At 46.6% G+C, this 20,473-nt stretch overlaps 1 protein-coding gene across 1 annotated transcript in view; it reads left to right on the forward strand.

Moving 5' to 3' along the window:
- The first annotated feature begins 7,840 nt into the window (after window positions 1–7,840).
- Window positions 7,841–20,473, forward strand: part of CD82 (CD82 molecule) — a 39,412-nt gene continuing 26,779 nt past the window's right edge. Inside the window, exon 1 of the mRNA XM_027719601.2 lies at window positions 7,841–7,952. The gene's annotated coding sequence lies outside the window, so the exon portion shown is untranslated. The remainder of the gene's footprint in view (window positions 7,953–20,473) is intronic.

The raw sequence follows: 20,473 nt of genomic DNA on the forward strand, positions 1-20,473 counted from the left end.
ATTAGATTTGGACCACTTTCTCTCAGAGATTTAATCTCAGAGGAACTGGCAAAACAGAAAAGCCCAGAAACAGGAGTGAATCAAGCACATTAAGGCATTCATGCTGTAAATGTTTTCCACGTAGCAGAAAATATCTAAAGTCTTTCAAAGCAGGGAGTTTCAGTAGCTTTTGTCATTGAAAAACTGGCTTCCATTACACACAAATTGAAAAGGAATACAAGCTTATAGATTTCCCTATCAATCAAGTCGTATATACGATAAAGAAATTGGGTTCTAGTGCAAAAAAGCTGAAATTATCTTCCCCCCTCCAAATTTTTTTTCCACTACAATATAAAGAGGTATTAAAAGTATCCCTTGCCTTTTCTGTTTGTGTACAAGGGGAAAGACTGGGCTTTTATTTGATGTTATTTTGAATTTATCCCTTTGAAAATGCTATTTTATTAAGTCAGTGAAATAACACTTTGTGTTTCTCTTGCATGCCTGTGAACTTCTCTAGCACTTGTTAGAGGATGAGTCAAACCAGGCCTAGCTCTCTGTAACAAGAATTATATCAAATTGTACAATGAATATATTACTTTCACAAGGAAAAACAGTAACCAAAAAGAAATATTTGAATTTCCTAAGCACATTTAAAATTGATGGGGAGCATATAGCAAAGATAAACAGCTGGGAGGAGAGGGAAAGTCTCATATCTTGTGAGTTCTCTGTGTTGCAAATCACTTTGGAGTCAGGGTGCACCACTGAAACTTGAGGGTCCTTATATGACGTAAATAACAAATACTCATTCCCAGGAGAGTGCTATTGGAGATCTAGCCCCAGATTTGAAACTAAAGGGAGACACCAAGTGGAAGAAAGACACATGACTAATTGTCAGCGGCCCCCGAGGATGTAATTCCATGTGGTTCACTGCAGCTTTACTGACTAAGTAGGTGATGCAGGGGCACATTTTCACACCTCACTGCCCGTGTAGTCATTGAAACATGCATCTGTGTGAGAAAGAGAAGGAGGCAAAAGTGGAAAAGAGATTCTTTCCAATGCGAGATTTAAAATGGCTTAACACAGCAAGGAGAAACTTGGGTGCCTTAATAAATGAAGCTGAAGGTAATTAAATCTCTAAATATTTTTGTGGAACTGAGCTTATGTAAGAGGTATTTGTGTCATAGGATTTTTTGTTCCACTTGCCTTGCTTCTTCAGATAAATCGTACCAGTGTTGCACACAACTCCCTGAGAAAATACCCAGCCTGCCAGTACCAGCTTCTGAGTGCTTTCATTTACTTTGGCAGACCTTGAACTAGGTCCTTCTCCTTCCCTGGATTTTCTGGAGTGTCTATGTTAACTGGACTGAAAGGGATGACTTCTCACCAGTCTCTGTAACCGTGGAGTGCGGAAATAATACTGCCTAAGCAACAGCACACCCGGCACACCCCCAATGCAGATCAACAGGGATCAGCAATGATCATTCCTCTCAATCCAAGGCAACAGACAGTTAAAAGAACTGTCAAGAAACAGTTGAGTGTTTAAACACACTTATTTGGCCTTCTATCACAGACAGAGCTGGTCCAGGTCAGCTTGGGTTCCAGAAGTGAATCATACATGAGATCTGCTCAGATGTGCCCATGTTTCTCTAGTGCCAATTCTGTTCTTCCTATTTTGAAAGACGAGGGCAGATCCATTCAACTCTGCATTCAACTTATGAACTTAGGAGGAAAGTAATCTAATCAGCACTCTGGCTCCTTCTTCCTACCATGCAGAAAAATGCTTACACTTATCCATGCAGCCTAACCTCAGAAACACTGTTATGGAAAGATATTAAGCAAAATAGCTAAAATCTTGTGGGAGGGAAGGAACCTCATGGTGCTTTGGCACTTTGTAACCTCTGAGTGCAAAGCTGCACATAAAATCCAGAATATCACTTCAATTTGTAAGTACTAGATCAAAAGGTTATAAGTGGAATCTACTGTGCTTCCACAGGCTGCCTTTAGAAACAAGACCCTACTTGGTTTCTGAAGGGAATGGTGGATATTCTTGTTGCCCTCTGAACAGGAGGTTGTGTTTCAAGTAAGGTTTTTTCTGCTGCCGTGGTTTAACCCCAGCCTGCAATCAAGCCCCACACAGCCACTTGCTCACTCCCAACCAGCAGGATCTGGGAGATAATTGGAAGGGTAAAAGCTAGAAAACTCACGGGTTGAGATAAAGACAGTTTAATAGGGAAAGTAAAAGCAACACAAAAGCAAAGCAAAATAAGGAATTAATTACTGCTTCCCATGAGCAGGCAGGTGTTCAGCCATCTCCAGGAGAGCAGGGCCCCATCAAGGGCAATGGTTACTTGGATAGACCAACACCATCACTCCAAACGTCCCCCCTTCTTCCTTCTTTCCCTGACTAAGCATGATGTCATCTGGTATGGAATACCCCTTTGGTCAGTTGGGGTCAGCTGTCCTGGTTGTGTCTCTTCCCAACCCTTCACGCACCCCCAACTTCCTCACCAGTGTGACAAAAAGCAGAAAAGGCCCTGGCTCTTTGTAAGCCCTGCTCAGCAATAACAAAAATATCTCCATATTATCAACACTGTATTCTGCACAAATGCAAAACACACCCCCACACTAGCCACTGTGAAGAAAATTAACTTTACCCCAGCCAAAACCAGCACACCTGCAAAAGCCACAAACAAAACACCTTGTATCTCCAAAGAGAGAGAGAGAGCACATCTGAAGAAGCAGAATACTTCTGTGTAAGAGGAAGAAAAAAAATTTTGGTGTCTACTATATAAGCCTCAGGAGTTAAGTTCTTGAGGTGTTCATCCATATCTACAGGTGTTTAAAAGGACTGAGCTGAATGCTACCTCTTTGAAATTAGTTTCTGGTTGCCAAAGATACTTGCAAAAGGCACAAAGAGGATTGTATGATTAAGTGCTAGATCCATCAAGTTTCACAAAGTCCCACTGTGGATGTTGTTAGCCCAGGCATGCCCACAAACTGAACTGAGCTCAGCAGAACAAGCAAGAGCTCCTTTAGTGAGTGGGATGCATTTTTGAAACTCATCTGCCATTTTCTGTCTTATCTGCCTCAAATGAGCTAGCCCATAGCAACAGTCATAGACTCTTCTCAGTTCAGAGATGTCTGTGATCTTTTGAGATTTGTTTCTATGAGGAATTTTTTTAAAAAGGGAGAAATTATGAAAGTACAGGATGGTAAATCTTGATGATTTGTTCCAGCAAATTTTCCATGCCAAAGGTCAGATGGACATCCAACATGTACTGGAGCACACGCTCCCATACTTGCTATTGCTTACCAGACCACAAAAATTGAGAGTTCAATAGTCCCAAAATTCCTACCTAGGAAGACAAATCTCTGTGTGCTGCATTTTCCAGTACCTATTGAGGGGGGATCAATCTTTTCTTGCAAAATACCAACTTTGGGAGTGCAGTCACCTCTGTAATAGTCAGCTGTGAGGGACCCTTACCAGGATCCAAAATAACCAATCTGCTTCCCAGTTATGTGGTGTTTCTGGCAGAAGAGTTTCCTTTTAGTTTGTACAAGTCTAACCTCCTGCAGAATTTCAATTGCCTGCATTTCTCATTTCAGCCAGGGGAGGGCAACTGGTCATCAGGAAAGTTAATTCAGTTTACTAAAGCTCACTTGTGCACTTTGAAGTCCTAAAACACAGAATTAGTAAAAATACTTTAGTCCTGAAAACATACCTTTTAATAAACATATCTTCCCCTAATATAAGTTAAAATACTCTCCTCTTGCTCCACAAGCTTCAGCAACCACTGCACTTTTATTGCTGTTCACTCTAACCATTATTTTTTCTATATAATTAATTTGCTAATAAAACACAGCTTGGGGTAAATAAAAGAAGATTCTGCTTATGGTGCCATGAATGTACTTCTGTCAAATTAGACTTGACAAAAACTGTGATTTTTAATTGTGCTTTGCATTCTTTCTATTTTATACTGTACTATCAAACCGACAATAACCATGAACTCTAAGTTCTTCAGTCACTTTTTTTAACTTGGAGTTTAAAAAGAAAAAAATACAGTAATTATTTGCTCTATTTTTTTTCAAAGTTAGGCAGTTTGTATTGCTAATTACAGCACTCATCACTGCATCACCCTCCATGTTTTGGCCCGATCAACAGAGAAACCCTTCCTCTCTTAGAGTCACAGTAATGTGTGGCCAATTCAAAGGTTTTTTTAAGGGAAATAAGGAAATAAATATGCAAACGTTATAAGTCCATGTGTCTTCCTGTTTCTCTGTTCTTCCTAATGCCAAGGACTAATTTCCTCCTTCTGGTACATGCAACACTGGGCAGCAACCTTTGCCAGCTGAACCTCAGACCTTCTATTCTCAGAGATCCTCTAAGACTAGAGAAAAGCAGTTTTGTCCCTTTCACTCTGCAGCTTGCTGCCAAACAACCCTATCCCAAACAACTTCTATCCCAACTTCACAGAGAGACATGACGTGCTGCCTGTACATAAAATGATGGGAACTTTCTTGCTTGTATCCCATTGTTTCAGGATGGCCCCTACCCATCAGACATGAGTTTACCAACAGAGAATGAGAGGACCATAGCTCCCTCCATCATTATCAGCCATCCATAATTATTAGCCATCCATGTGTTTTTCATTGCAAAGCAGTGGGACTGTGCAGCTTCTCACAACCCAGAGCAAGGCTGCAAACAACCATAAAGGCACAGTACAGCCAGCTCTGTGGAGGGCATTAGTATTCTCCTGTGCCTGAGGAAACAGATCTTGTGTACAAATGAACTGGGACCTGTACCAGGCTGCATCTCAGGGACTTGGACTGCGGTGCAGACTTCCCTTGTTTACCCACAGAATAGGCCATGACTTGATTGGGTAAAGAGATTAATTCCTCCTGAAAAGAAAGTATTTGTTTGACCGGGAATGGTTGCTGTATTTGCAATGAGGATGGCCCAAGGCAAAAACAGACTGCCTGGCTGAATGACTCTTTGGCTGGTCTCTGGCTGCCATTGAAGTGAATTTGGTTTTCAGCCTCACGGGCCACATAATGGTGGGTTTCTCCAGCCTGGGGTTTTCTTACAAGCACTTTTGTCTAATCACTAGCTGAGAATCCAGCCTAATGTGTACATTATAAAAGATGCTGTTTATACTTGGGCTTTTAGTCTGCCATCTGTGCACAGCTTAGCTGCAACATCTCAGTAGATCTGTTTCTCCTCTGCTGCCAAGTCCCTGTTGCAAGCCTTCTGAAAAGCATGATTCGTGTCAGACTTTCTAATAAAACTGAGGCACTTTGGAAGCTCTCATTTAAAACCTATCCCCTGCTCTGAGCAAATGCAGTGGTATAGACTTAATGCTTTTTCTACAGACTCACTGATTCATATCTGAGTGGCACTCAAGCATAACTAGTTATACAGACAATCACCGATGCATATATATCTCCACACTGCCCTTGCTAATATGTATCCTGTTCTCAAAGACATTGACACAAATGCATTTGGGCACCAGAGCTGCTGGCACGATCCATTTGCACTGTACCTTGCAATCACTTTTTATTTTAAACCCATTTTCTTTAAGAAACAGCCTTCACACTAATCCACCAGGGAAATATTTTGAGCCCAGGCTTTCTTCCTCAAAGTAGGACACTTTTTGTAGGAATCAGAAACAAGCTACACGCCCAGTACCTGTAAGTTTGGATATGGTGCAAAGATGAGAAAGACTAAATATAAGAACAGGCAGATGCTACTTCACCTGTCCCATAGAGCCTTATGTCTTTATAGGTAAGCATTCTGGCTTACAGAGTACAGGCATGAGCCTGAGCTAATGTTTAAATTAAAGACAAAGACTATTACAGAGAGAGAAAGGATAAAGAAAAATGGGTTTGATATTTTGTTTGAGAGTATGACTGTTTTTAATGAAGGTTAATTGTGTTTGAAAAGAGATGCTGGAGTGTTGCTGATATCCAGAGAGACACATAGTCCCCAAGACTGGTTGTAAATGAGTTTTCAGATATTGCCCCAAAAAATTCTTATGCAAAATTTGTTCTTGTCTTAGGCGCTAAGAGCTGACCTTACAAGTTTTTTGGTAAGAGAGAGAAGTCTTAGCAAAGTTTACTAGCCAGTTTGCAGGCCATGCATAGCCTGGTATTGCTATGGACAGCTGCAGAAACAGGAGTGGTGAGACCACACCCACAAAATCCTCTTTGCAGAGAAAGTAATTTCACTTCCACCTTATCATTCCTCTTCTGCAGCACCTGCATTTGAATCACCCCTCCCCAGCTGAGCCCTCATGCCAGCTGATGCCTCTGCAGTTACCTGCTGGTGGCACAGAGGAGGACATGGAGCCCAGGGTGCTGGATGCAACGTGTGTGGCACTCAGCAAGTGACACCTCCTCTCCAGGTATAGCCTCCTTCCATGGTCTCTCCTGCCTCATGCTATCCAACATCCATGAAGGAGGACCTGTTAGGTGGCCTGTCTTCACCCACTGCATGACCTCATGCTCATCCTGACAACAAAAGTAAGATGTCTGCAGGATAATACAAGCTAGTGGGAAGGCTTTTGAGTGTCATGGCTGAAAAAGGGAAAAATTATATGTTTAATTCTGGTACCAAGGATTGGGATCTGCAGGGAAAGGTTTGGACTGGATGGAACTCCAAATGCAAGAAGTCAAGTAGACACAATGAATAAAGCACAGACTAGAAAAGGACCTTTTAAAATCTTTTCTTTAAAGCCTGGTGGCATAGTAAGGAATCAGCCTGCAGGCACAGAAAAATGACTGAGAGAGACTCCCTTGTAAGGAGAGAGCAAGGTAGTCATTGTACACCTGCCTCAGTAAAAACGGCAAACTGGTTTTTGCTGCCCCCAGGAACAAGGACTGGGGCCTTGAGCTGCAGGAGTTCTCTGGTCCTCCTCCTGTCAGAACAGAAGCCATGAAAGTGAGGAATGTTGCTCCTCAGAAGGGTGAGGGACATCCTGACCTTCCCCTATTTTAGGATTGGCTTGATGGATTTGTTTTCAGTATCTTTGATATGAGGATTTAAAGACGATCACATTGTTGTTACTGTTAGATTACATTATCACTTCTATTTTTATTTGTGTTCTGCCAGTAGAGGCAGGGGTCCCATTGGGCTAATTATGCCACGTGCCAAGAACAAAGACCTGTTGGTGTAAGCTCGCTGCCCACCGCACAGAGCTGATACACTGCACAAAACGGGGAAGCCCATGGAAACAATGCAATGACACCGGTCAGCAGAGCAAACAGCAGCCACAGCATGTGAGCACTTCACTATCGTCAGTGCTGGAGGCACTGGGGCAAACAAGAGCTTAACGGGGTTTGGAGGGGGAACAATGCTCAGCTCTGCTGACGTTTACAAGCTTCACTGGGGCAGTGAAATTGCCCGTTGGAAAAATCTTTCGGTGGATCACCAGGCTTGCTTTCACCGGCCAGAGAGCCGCAGTGCACCTCTCTCGCAGGATCAGACAAGCTGCCCGTGCCCTTAAACTTTAATAGGGGTGGGTGTGCACCTACTTGACAAGCCACACAGGGAGAGGTGGGTAACACGGTAAGAGCAGCGAGGCGGGGCAAAGGGCCCCAGTGCAGAGCTTGGCCACCTGCCTGAGCGGAGCAAGGTGACTTGGCCACAGCGGGAGAGGAGGAGGCAGCGGCCAAGGCCTCACAGGTGGGCACTGGAAAACGTGTCACTCGCTCTGAGGAGCGAGCACAAAGGGACCCGCAGCGGGCAGTGCCCCCAGCAGGAGGGCGGGCGGAGAAGCACCGCGCAGCACCGCACGGCCGCGGCCGCAGCAGCTCCGCCGGGAGAGGCGCTGGCTCCCCGCAGCCCCTCTGCGGGGGCAGGGCGGGGGCGGCGGCCCGCCCCGGGGCCGGCTCAGTGCAGCGCCGGCTCCGCCCCGCGGGGCCACATCGGCGGTGGGAAGGAGCGCAGCGGTGCCGAGCGGAGCCGAGCCGGGGAGGTAGGTGAGCTGTAGCCGCCCGCCCTGAGGAGTCGGGGAACGGGGCGGCACCGGAGGAGAGGGCGTGTGCCGGGACTCCCTCCACTGTGGCCGGAGACCCCGCTAGCCTCGACTCGGGGGTCTCGGCGTGGAGGATCGGGGGCCGTGCCCGGCGGGGACTTCCCGGGGGTTTTCGGCGGGGCTTTCTTTTTGGGCCGGGCGCGGGCCTCCTCTGTGTCCGTGCAGTCCCGCTCGGGGGGCGGCAGCCGGTCGGGCGGCTCCCCCTGCGCTCCGGGCAGCCCCGCTCCCCCTCCCCGGGCGGGAATTCCGCGCCAGGGCCGGCGGAGCCTCTCGAGGCGCCGGTCCCCGCTGCTCGCCGCTCTCGGCCGCGTCCCTCCAAACTTGAGTCGGTGGGCGAGCTGTGATCCTCTGGCGCAGCTGGTGCGTGGCCTGAAAGAAACCATCGCCAGGTGCAGCGGACCCGGTGTCTTGTGGGCCCGGCCGGTTGCTGCTGTGAAGGGATTTCGGCCGAGTCCCTCCGCTGCCTGCTGATGAGACTGGGCGTGCGGGGGCTTCAGTCGGCTCTGTCTTGTTTGATTTCTAGGATACGGGTTAGGTGCCTCTTTAGCGATTTTACTCTGTTACGACTACAGAAATCTGGTGCTGGCCCAGCTTAACGTGTTCCTTTCCCCCCGCCCCCCGCCCCCCGCCTTCCTTTTAAGATCCCAGTGAGAAGTTCAGCGTAGTTTAGCTTGAGGTTCAGTAGCTGAGTAGATGTTGGCTGTGAATTGCCTTTGCAGTGTGACTGTTAACAAATCTGTTGATACGAGGATAGTGGCATGTTACAACCCAGGCATGCTGTTTCAGCCCCAGAGCATAAAAGCTCTGCTGTGTATGCTTTAGTGTAAAATGGAGCACTTGGTACCAAAAAAAAAAAAAAAAAAAGATTGGGGGGGGAATAAAACCAGACCTAACCATTCTGGAATCTAAATGTTGGCTTCAGTAAACTGTAGAGCTGGTTTAGAATGAAGTGTTCCTATGTCTTGGACAAAGTCTAGTCTTGTGTATGAGATGAGAGCTTGAAACTTTCCTAGCTGTGCAAGAGAGGGACAGTGTCCTATTGCAGTGCTCTCAGAGGTACTGGCTGGTGAGGAGAGCAGCTCTTGGAGATGTTTGAGCTGCTGTTGACAGTAGAGGATCACAGGGGTGTAACCCATCCCAATGCTAGTGAGGCCTCTTGATGTGTGACTTCTGCCAACTCCTATGTGCTTCTGTGCAAGCAAGGGTGTACAGCTGGAGAGTGCTGTCTCGAAATCTGCCATCAGTGATACTTCCTCTCCACGGAAGACTTTTTTTTTTTTGGTTACTTTCTCAGATACCATGGGCTTGAGAAAAATCCTCATCAAAGCCTGAGATGTGAGCTTGCTGCTGTGAAGCTTGCTCGCTGCATGAGAACCATCAAGCAGAAGCCTGTGACTGGAATCCTTTTCATGGACCACAAGGTCCAAGTGTAGAAACATGGCTGTGAAAATCTAGAGAGGTGTCTAGTGAGAGGAGCAGTCTCAGGAGTGTACTGCTGTATGCTGATGTCAAGATAAGCATATGATAAGCTGTAAAAATGAGAAATTACTCAGATCTTACTGGATACTTCATGACCACTAAGTGGGAAGAAAGTGTTAAGGAGGCAGAAGGTCACTGGTGGGGTGTGGTCAGTGACCTGTTCTGCAGTGTCACTGCATGGGTGGGGAAAGACCTGCAGAACCTCATGTAACAGTGGGGTGGCTTTTAACATTCACACTTGTTTCTGGTCCTTTTGCTGGAGCAAGAACTCCCACAGCTACAGTTGTACTTAAAAAAAAAAAAAAGAAAAAAAATCCATGGGTGCTTGCTCATGTTGGACTGCCATACAGGTGAAAAGAACCTTTGCCAACTGCTCTGCAAGCCGATGTGTGGATTTCGAGTGGCTCAGGGAAATGAGTAGCCTCACTCCTATCATCCTTTCATTTAACATCTTTCGTAGAGGGATCTCGCTTCCAAAACAGCTTCAGTCTGTGGAGCCTCTGTGAATCTGAACCCCTCTTGGCCTGGGCTTCTCCATCATTGCCAAGGGCTGTGGGGACTGCTAAGATGACATCCTCAAACCCTGTGCTGCAGGGCAGGCGTGGTTGGTGAAGTCTTGCAGTGTTTGTTCAGCTTCTTACCTGTGTGCGACAGAAATAGAACAGGATGCAAGCTGAGTGCCTGGAGAAAGCCCTCCCTGTGGGCAGCATGGAAGCTCCTCCCTTAAGAGGATTTAGCTTTAATGATGCAGCTCATCTGGACTCTCTTCATTACTGTTATTGTCTCTATTTTAGTTCTTGGAGGACAGGCAGGTGTTGTGTGACCTACAACTGTAAGCTGGTACAGTCCTCTAACAAGGCCTTCCCACAGCTCCATGAAGGTTTCCCGCCCCTGCTACTCAAACCACTCTGCTTCCAGCTCTGTGAAGTGCAAGGTGGGGGTTTGTATGAAATTACTCATCTGACTGTAGCCGAGGAAAGGTTTTATCCCTCTCCTGTTACTCCGTGTCCTACTGCTGTAAGTCAGGAGAGGACCATCCAGGACTGCAGGTGTTCATCCAGTAGATGTTCAAATCAGAGAAGTGCAGGCGGGAGTTTTGCAGACCTCTGGTAATCACAGGCCCTGAGACACTTTCCAACTCAAACCATGGCTGTGGTTCTTGGTGCCTGCTGGCATTGTTACAGCAGGAAGCACACAGCACAGCAAAAGGCGTTGCTACAAGGACCTTGGACACCAAAGGCATAGGGTCTGTCACAGGAATGCCAGGGTGATGCTGGGAGTTGGACCGTGGCCATGCTATCTAAAGTAGTAATTATTGGTCCACTTTAATGGTATCTTAAAGTGGTGCGGCAGCCACTTTCTTCCTGGTCTCTTTTCTGTTTCTATTCACCGGTGAGTGGAGGTGCTAGAGGGGGTCTGTCAGGGCTCAGGCTATGGCTGAGTGGCTTTGAAGGCTGGAGGAGGTAGCAATGTTTTCAGTGGTTCTGTGCAACAAGGATGATCAGAGCGTCAGTTCTTGCACTTCTTCCTCAGTTTCCTGTGTAGAAAAACTTTTGTGCATCAAAACTAACTTCTTACTGCCAGGAATTATGGCTCATGCTAGAGTTCCTTAACTTCACCTCTCTAAAATAGGAACATGACATCTGCATCCCCTTATTCTCCTTCCCTGCCTTCATTTGCCTCTGAATGTGGATCACGGTGTCCTGAGATCTGAAGTCCTTTTGTACAGCAGAGGGGGAGCTGGGCCCAGCAGCCTTGCTTTCACCGTGTGCTTGTCAGCTTTGATGAGTAAAGAAATAAACTGTACTCTTACACTGATGTATCTGTTGGAGGAATGTGAGATTGGAGCTTTCTACAGGCAAATGATTAATGACAGTGTGTGAAGGGATGGCTGGGTGAGCCACCTTTCCTTTAGGAACTGTGTAATAAGACTCAATCTATTACCTAACCACCTCTGCCTCTTCTTGGCTGCTCTGTGTTTTTAGATGGAATGAAATGGAGGAAAGGCTAAAAATTACAGGCTCTCTTGGCATGGTGAAAGGAATAATACAGGAGGCACAGCCAGTGCCAGCAGTTCCTTGGGGGCTGATTGGCTGTGGCGGAGCCTGTTTGCTGAAACCTCTCTGGGCTGTCAGGGCTTGGAAACAGTGAAACAGTTAACTGCTGACTCGAACCTAGACAGGGTGATAAGTGAAGCACAAGGAACTGTGTACTGGAGATTACTTAAATCATTGCTTGTGAGCACTGACAGATTCAGAGTTAGCTAATTTTCTGGGAGAAAGATGAGGCGTTACCGTGGGCAACTCTGTGAAAGGGACTGCCTTGTAGATGACAGCAGAAAAAGGGAATAAAAAAGTAGCCTGTTGGGATGGGGACAAGGATTGGAGACTGTTGGCTCAGTACCCAAGTGTGTGTCCTCTCTAACACCACAGAACCAGGGAAGCTGGGTGGTTTGTGGCTCGTCCAAAGTAAATACAGGGGAGAAAGGGAAGGAGACTAAGCTGAGGGCAAGCTTTCTCCTGTGTGTAGAGGCACGTGCACCAGCTGTCTGGCTGACTGCTCTAGTTCTTTGTCTCCTTGATGGAGCTTCAGAACTGGGACACCACCATTTAAAAGCAAGTCAAACCAAAGACTGGTGCACGTACTTAATTTCTGAAAATTGCTGCTGAGGTAAGTGGCTTGTCTGTTTTTAAGGAGCTCAGGAGCAGAAAAGGGCCAGAAGAAGGGCCTTGCACATAGGCAAAGGACTGGGGGCGTTTGTTAAGAATTTTGCTAGGCTGATGATTTAGTTTCTTTGCAGCGCAGACTTGAGCAAACAGGTGTATCTCAAAAGCGCTTTACCCTTTATTGCAAAATTGTTGCTGAGCTGTAAGCAGATTGCTGATCTCTTCTAGTATGATGATAATCCCATGGCCATGTGTACTGGACAAATACTGATCTGGGAGAAGCTATATACATTAGGATATCCAGCAGCCTGAAGATTTGAAGTTACGTAATGGAGAGTTCCCTTTGTAGGCAAAACAATTCTGCTTCAGTCAGAGGGAGGTCTCTCATACACAAGCAAAGGAATGGATGAGCTGTCAGAGCTGCAGCATGTACTTTGAGCCAAGCTAACCTTCCCACAAGTGGAGATGCGAACTGCCCTTTGTCCCTGCTGCTGCTGCTGCTCTCCATCCATTGCTGTGGAGGTGGTTTGGGAAGGGGGCAGAAGAGGAACTAGCTTACAGGGATTGGCATAGAGGGGACTGAACATGCTGTAAAGTAGCTTTACCTGTTGGGAATGAAGGGAGCTGTTTCCCAGAAGTCTGGATCCCTTTCCCCACCCACGACGTGGGGGAGCCCAGTTCTAGTTCCATCTCCATCTGAGGAACCATTCCGACGTCTTGAGGGAGGGGGAAAGGGAACTCCAGCGACAGGGTTTTTCAGGTCCCGAACCTGGAGGGGAGAGGTGCCCTCCCCTCCCCCCAGCACCCACGTGGCTCCATGGCAGGCACAGAGACAGCACACCTGCGTGGAGAGGAGGCAAGAGAAAGTTTATTGTTGGGAAGGGGTTTATAAAGCTTTTAGGAGGGTCAAAGGGAAACCAATCACAAGTTCAGGGTCACACAGAAAAAACCATCAGGTAAAGGGTCAACAGCCAATAGGAAGGGGTTAACGAAGGACCAATGAAAAACACCTCAGGACACCTTCCCAGGACACCTTGTATGAGAGACAATAGTCCTTCACAGGGGGTGTCGGGAAGAGGGAGCAATGACACTGCAGAAAATACAAAAAGCCATTTTGAAACATGTTTAAACCAGTTTCTCATCAGATTCACTGCTACACAGAAGTGCCTTGGAGAAAGGGTTACATCACTGGATCAGACCATGTCCTCCACCAGCACCTTGTTTTGGTCACTGCCTCTGTGATCCATGAGGTTTCTGTGCCCTCCCCAAAATGGGTTTGAGGGGGCTACATGGGAACTTGCTGCCCTCAGGAGAGGCTTCATGCAGCACCTTGTCTGTCTAGTTTTAAAAGCAACCTGCTCTAGGACCTTGATTTTCCTTGAGCGGGTGTACCAGGCTGGCACAGGTTCGGGTGAGCTGTCTCTAGGGGTTTGGTGCATTGGGGTGCTGTGGGACCACAACTTATGCTCTGTTGGTGCAGGGCTTCTGGAACAGCATGCAAGGCAGGTGTGGAAGTGGTATCTTGGCACTTGACTAGGACTTCAAGGGCTGCTGCTGTCATCCCATACTATAAGAATATGTAAATACTAAACATCCAGAGCCAGCATCATGTCATCTGTGATAGATGGTTAGCAGTTTTGTTGGGAATCAGTTGTGAAATCTAAATTAACTAGACTGTCTCTACTGTTGCACAAAATGCTTCAGTGCTCTAGTGAGACCTTTCCAGGGAAGTTTCTGTACCTTCATGGCATTTTGGTTTCTAGGTGTTCTGGGCAGAGAGAAAAAAATATCTGTGTTGGGAATGTCTTATTCCTTTCCTACTTGATTTTTTTTTTTCCTGATTTCTCCTTGATCCTGCAAATGGCTTAGTTAACATTACTTGGGCTATGTGTGAACAGAAATTTAAAAGAGGTTCTGTATTCAGTGGTGGCAGTATAGAGGAAGTTTTGGACTTTGGTCCCCAGAGCTAATATGCCTGCTTTCAAAAATCACTATACAGACTGCTCTGCTCCTCTCCTTTCTGCTTGTAGTCAAAGAATTTGTAGAGTAGTTTTTGCATAAAAGGGTGACAGGCTGGCTTTTGTGGTGGTAGGACACTATCTCTAGTACTGTAGTTATAATGATGCATTGGTTCTGGGGCTTCTTTCATGCTGATGGCATGGCACAAAGTCTCCTCTTGCCTGCTGTGGAGCCAGTCATGTGTCTGCCATGTGTGTCAACGTGGATTGAAGCTGCTGGTGATGAGTCAATCTTGAGTGGCTTTGCTGGAATGTCCTCAACTTCCCAGAGAGCTTCACTATGTAAACTTGATCTTCTGTCCCCTCACTCCCATTCTTCTGTGTCTTCTGATCATGGAGCTAGGCTCCCTGTTAAGAGAGTGGGACCTGGATTAAGGAGACTGCTCACCTGCAGGTTAGCAAGGCTATTTGCCCCTGCTGTTACCTTGAATTTTTTTACCATCCAAATAGAGATGGGAACTATTATGCAGCATCTGTTCTGCATGCTTGAAGAAACTGGAGCTTAAAAAGCAGGCAGGAGTTCTAATTATGCTCATCTCTGCAGTCTTTTCAGAGTGAGAGGAACCCCACTCAGACAAAACCCAGCTGTCTGGATGTACTTTCCCAACAGTCTAAGAAGCTGCTGGACTCTTCTTTGCATTCAGGTCCCTTTCTAATGCAGGCTTACAGATACACTGCACGTGGAATAACTAAAGAGCCCTCTCAATTGTGCAGTAAATCTACCTATTCCCAAAGGAAGCTCTTTTAATTAGAAAAGACTTCTGCTCGGCAGCTGCTGTGTGGAACAGTGCTAGACCACAGCTGTGTGGAGAAGCCCTGGTAAGCCTTGTGAAACAAGGTAAAGGCACAACCCTCTCCTGATTCTTGAGGGGTCTGTTGCACCTCTCTGGGAACACTGCACAGGAGTGGGGGGAGAGGCTGCAGGAACAATGGAGGTTACTGGAGGCTGGAGAAGTGGAGCCCTGTCCTGTGTGACAGGTCAGCCTTGCGAGCGAGCTGCATGGGGTGGCTGCTCCTTGTGCACAGGGCTCAGCAGCTCCTCTGCACCAGATCCCTCCAAGGATGATAACGCTGTGCCAGTTCAACTAAAGTGGGGGTGGTTGTGGCCTCCTGAGGGTTAGGCAGTGATGCCTACAGCTGCTGGTACTTCTCTGGCCTGATGTGAGGGGACCTGAAACGTCAGTGTTTCCTCTCGCATGTGCTCTCTGGGGAAGGGTTGTGACTAGCGGTTTCCTGGAACAAAACTGAGGTGACCAAAATGTAGTTGCCGAAACTGCGTGGGAATTTCTTAATGCCAAAATCTGCGTCAAATTGTCTACTGCCTTGGCAGAAGAGGCTATTTCAAGGGAGGGCTATTTTGAGGAATGACAAGCTGCTTTAATGCCCAAGTCCAAGACCTCAAAGGCTCTTTTATTTGATGCTACAGTCTGGCTGGTGGTCTCAGAGCCTGGATCTTTCTGCATTTGTTCCCAGTCCATCATACTGCAGCTGTGGAGACTGTTGCGGCGGTGGTTTAGACGTGATCCTGTAATAAAACACGAAGTTGCTGGTTTGCCTAGCTTCTGGCAGATGGGAAACCTCTTCCTAGCCCAGCTGTCAGCTACAAGCAAGACCTACCACTGTGTGTACAAGTGGATGGCCAGTGCTGTCCCTTGGGAACCTAAACAGTTGCTCCTTTTTTGCCTGGAAGAGAAACAGCCTTCATGACAGGGTGTTTGCTGTCAGGAATAAGAGCCTGTATAAGCAGCATGTGAGCTGGGTCAGGTCAGCAGCTGTGTTACTGTGGTGCTGTCTAATGATTATTCCTGTGCCCAGGATCTCAGTGGAGAGCGCTGGTGACCTGCAGCGGGTGGTTCTCCTGCTGACAGCCTCCCATTAGAGAAGGACCAGGCAATGGGGTTTTACTGGGCTGGGTTTCAAGCTGCTGCACTAGTGAGAGGTGGGCACGTATCCTGAAAGCAGAGGGAGCCTAGTGTCACAGCCATAACCTGCCCAGGTAGCATACATGAGACCCCTTGCTGTAATTTTATGTCATTGGTAGGTTTGGCTTGATTTAAAGTTGTAGAGCTGATGTGACATAAAAATGGGTGGGCTGTGGGGGAAAGAGCACAATGTGGTTGGACAGAAGCAAGTAAGAAAAAAATGTGTCTGCAGAACTATTTAAAAAGTAGTCTTATCCTCAATCATGATTTACTGATTAAAGATGAAACAGCCCTGCTTTTTTTTTTTCCCCTTTGAAATGGGATCATTTATGTCTGCATTGAGGCTCAGCTGATTATCTCTAAATAAGTTATTCTGTATAAAAGTTCTTTATTTTTAAAATAAATACCTCTGAACTGCTCTTTTCTATCTCATTCTTCTAACGTTCCTCCATCAAATAGTCTTCTGAAATATTTGTGCTCTAAGTATAGAAAAGGAGACCCTTTCAGGAAAGTAGAAAAGGCCACCCAGCCTCTCTTGGTTCAGGTTCAGCTGAACCCGTTTTACAGACTGTGCATAGGTCTGCAGACTCAAAGGAGGCCCCTCTTTTTCCCAAAATAGATTCAGCTTTTCGAAGTCTTGCTGTCTATTTTAACTGCCAAATTCCTGGGGAACTTATCCCATATGTCTGTTCTTCTTGGCTTGAAATAACCCTGTCCAGAACCTACACATTGTATTGCTTTGAAGCTTTGATTGATTATTTTCTTTTTTTGAGATGGTGTTGGTGGAAGAGTGATCTTAACTGCAGGTGGCAGGTCTATGATTGAGCAATGTTCTTGTATTAACTCTGCTGGGATTACCTGCATGGTAATGTAACAGTCATCAGGGCAGCAAAACACCTGTGTCTATTGAATCCTGCCCTGGCCTCTAGGACCATCTTCGTAGATGGGCCACCAAAAGTTCTTGAGTATCTCTTCCACCTGGCAAAGTGTTTCCTGGAGGTCCCCTTTGTTTTCCAGCTTTGTCTACTGAGATTTCTTACTGTGGCATTTCACTTCCTAAAATGCTTAGACTGGGAACAAAGCAGCTTTGCTGCAGCTTCTGTAACAGCTCATGCTGTGTTATTCTTGCTCCTCACAGTGCTGCGTTTTACTGCTGTACAATGCAGCTTTCTTTTCCACTTTCTTTCTCCTGTATAAAGAGCTTGGCATGCGGAGACTGTTCTGTGAAGGTGAAAGGAAAAAGTGCTAGACAATGCTGCTGTACATCTTGGAGACTGTACAGCAGCTACTGCTGGGACTGACTCTTCCAGAGCAAAGCGTGGAATAACTTCTGAATTGCATCCTCAGAGGGATCAGGCCAGCAAGGGGTTTGGCCGGGTGCTGCCAGTTACAAATGCAAAACTGTTTATATTATTCACCTTGACGTTGGAGGGGGGAAAAGTGGTTGCAGGCCAGTATTTTTGAATAGCAGGGAACGACTCAGAACATCCGTACTCTGAACTCTTGTACTTTAGGGCTTTTCTTGCCCTTCTGCCCTTTCTAAGTCATTTCTTGAAAGAGAGGCTGCTTGAGACAGAATCCCTTCCTCAGAAGCTTTTTTTATAGCTCTGGCTTTCTCTTTTCATTCATGCCCACTGGTAGGGTCTGGTATCCATGGTGTGAAACTCAGGATGTTGTGAAATCCTCAGACTGTCTGTGACAGTGCTCATCTTGCCAGCAGGCAGGCAGACCATGCTGCTGTGGGGCACAAGATCTCTTGTGACCCTGGGATGGTTTGATGGGAAGTGCAGCTTCTCTTAGGGTAGAGGGCAGTGGATGCAGAGGCTGGGCCCAGCAGTAACCTTTCGTGGCTGTGGCACTGCTGCCATGGCATGAGTGGTTCTGCATCACTGAGTCCACTGAGTTTGGAGACGTCAGGCTCAGCTGGCCCTGTCTACTTTAACAAATGGGTTTGCTGAATTCCTTTCCTTGTCCTCTCTGATATGCAAGTGTGGGAGACATCCTGAGATCCTATGTGTGAGAATCTTGCAGGAATCCTGTACTTCTGGCTCCTGTACTTTACTCCTGTATTGTCAGCCTGAAGTGGGGTCCTTCAGATTGGAGACTTTGCTGAAGAGGGATAATTGTTACAGCTGCTGATCAGTGGTCTTCTGCTCTAGAATCACATGTAGCAGTGCAAACATACTAGCAGGGGAACAGGAGCGGTTCAGTTACTAGTGGCATACTGGACTGGTAAATGATCTGCAATTAACAAGTGATCTATTTGGCAAAAACAAAGATTCCTGAGATTACAAATAATAAAGGGACTGTTTCTGGTAACAAGCCAAAAGATGCGTTCCCTGTGGCCTGAGGCACTTGACTGTGCCAGTAGGACTTATGGCGACTTTCCAGTCATGATGGGTTTGCAGTAGTCTTTGAGCTCTACTTGATCCGTGGGACTAAATGGTTAAAGCCTCTGTTTCTTGAGATCACTGCCTTGCTATCAGCAAACGATCTGATACAAAGCATGTGATATGATTAAAGTAGACTAATAGCCTGTCTCTTCTGTTGCTTGAGGAAGCTGACAATCCTAAAGCTTCACGATCATTTGGAATAACAAGGCAGAGGTCTGCTCTGTTTGCTTTGTGGTGGGCTCTGGGTTTTTGGATTTTTTTTTTTCTTCTGCCACTTTAGATCATGTGGATATACTCTAGAGGGAGAACTCTTGGGGAGAATCCTGGTGAAGAAGATGCTTCCATTCTCCTGTGGACTGGTCTGTCAGCTGCAAGGGACTTCATTGCTCTGTTGAGCGCTCTGATAGCTTGGCAGGGTGTTTGAGCTTCTCTAGAGGCTTAGTCTGAGAAGGACAAGGGAGTGCTCATCACCCTATGCTCTTCTGAATGGTCTCTACTGCTTTGGCTTCTCAAAGTGTCTGGCTTCAGCTATGGAGTGAACTACAGGAGAACCTGCTGTTACTGGGAATGGTGCTGGGTAAGCTCAGCTTTGTTCCCACGCTAGGTGCTGGTGCCTAGGCTCTGCTCAGCGCAGTCCACCTGTCCGTGGAGGCATGTGGTTTGAAGGCTCAATGAGCAGAGGGGAGGTGGAGAAGAGAGGTTGTTTGTTTTTTTGCTGTGCAAGTTGCCAAGCTGAGGAAAACTTCCTGCCCTTGAAGTAAAACTACTCTCTCTGCTAATTCCCGGAAAGAACCAAAAGAGTAGGAAACCTCATTTCCCAGCTCAGGCAGATGCTGTAACTTCTCAGAAACATGTTTGGCATGGGTGTACTGAATCTAAACACCCACTAGTTATCTGCCCTGGCATCTGAGAAAATGGAAGTAACTGAAAGCCAGTTTGTTTTGAAAGGGAACTTTACAGTAGAAAGTCCTTGACTTTGACCTCTTGCGTTTTATGGGGGGAGGAGGTGGAAAAGATAAAAATCAGTTATACTACCTGGCTCCTTCGTAAGTCTCACAATCTCTGGTGCTGTCTTGTAAGGCAGAAAAAAACTTGTATTAAGGTTTTCTTCCTACCTGGATTGTGGTAACCTTTGGGTGCTCTGGCAGGGTGAGAAAGTTGCTGGGTCTTATTAAGATACCTACAACCCAGTCTCCTTGGAGGAGATTTGTTGGCCTCCAAGGCGGCATTGCTTGCATAAGAATGGAAGCATGGGAGCCTGTCCTGTGCAAGTATTTGCACTGGGGATTTCCAGGCTGATGACTGGTGGCAACGGCAAACACTTAGAAGCATCCTCTGCGTGCTGCAGAACCACACTGGGGAGAAGCTTACCTGAGCGCAAGCAAATGCTTGTCTGTGCTGGCCACCCCACTGCAGTTTGGGGTGCAGGTCCTGCTCACAGGCTTTGCCCCTCTGTGGGGAGGTGTGGGGCAGGCGATAGTGAGGGACTGCTTTTGACACACTGGTGCCACTCACAGACACGGGAGCTGGTGGGCGCATCCATTTCAGTTTGCACCCTGTCCAAGTGCAGAAAACAAAGCTGAGCTGGTCTTGTTGTTGAAGCCATTAAAGAGCCAATATAGTCAAGTGACAGAGTTGCCCAACCAGTTTTGTGAAAGCTGTGCATTTTTACTGCATTGTGTGCTGGCTTTAGTCAGTGTGGTGACCTCTTTCTTAACCTGACCTGCAGCGTTTGTGGCACAACTAACATTCTAATACGTGGCAATAAAAAAGAGAAAGTCCACTAAACTGTACTTTCAACTATTTCTTCTGTCTGTGATTTTTGGTAAGTTGATTAATTTTTGTTGGGTTGGTTTGGGTTGGCTTTTTTTTTTTTTTTTTAGGGGGAGAGGAGAACCAAATGACTTCTGGGGCAGTTTGTGGGGTTTTGGGTTGGTTTGTTGGGTTTTTTTCCTCCCACTTTTTTGGCAGAGTTGTATCTCT

This window comes from Pipra filicauda, unplaced genomic scaffold (genome assembly GCF_003945595.2).
Source record: "Pipra filicauda isolate LSUMZ 115617 unplaced genomic scaffold, ASM394559v2 scaffold133_size2016399_pilon, whole genome shotgun sequence".
NCBI lineage: Eukaryota > Metazoa > Chordata > Aves > Passeriformes > Pipridae > Pipra > Pipra filicauda.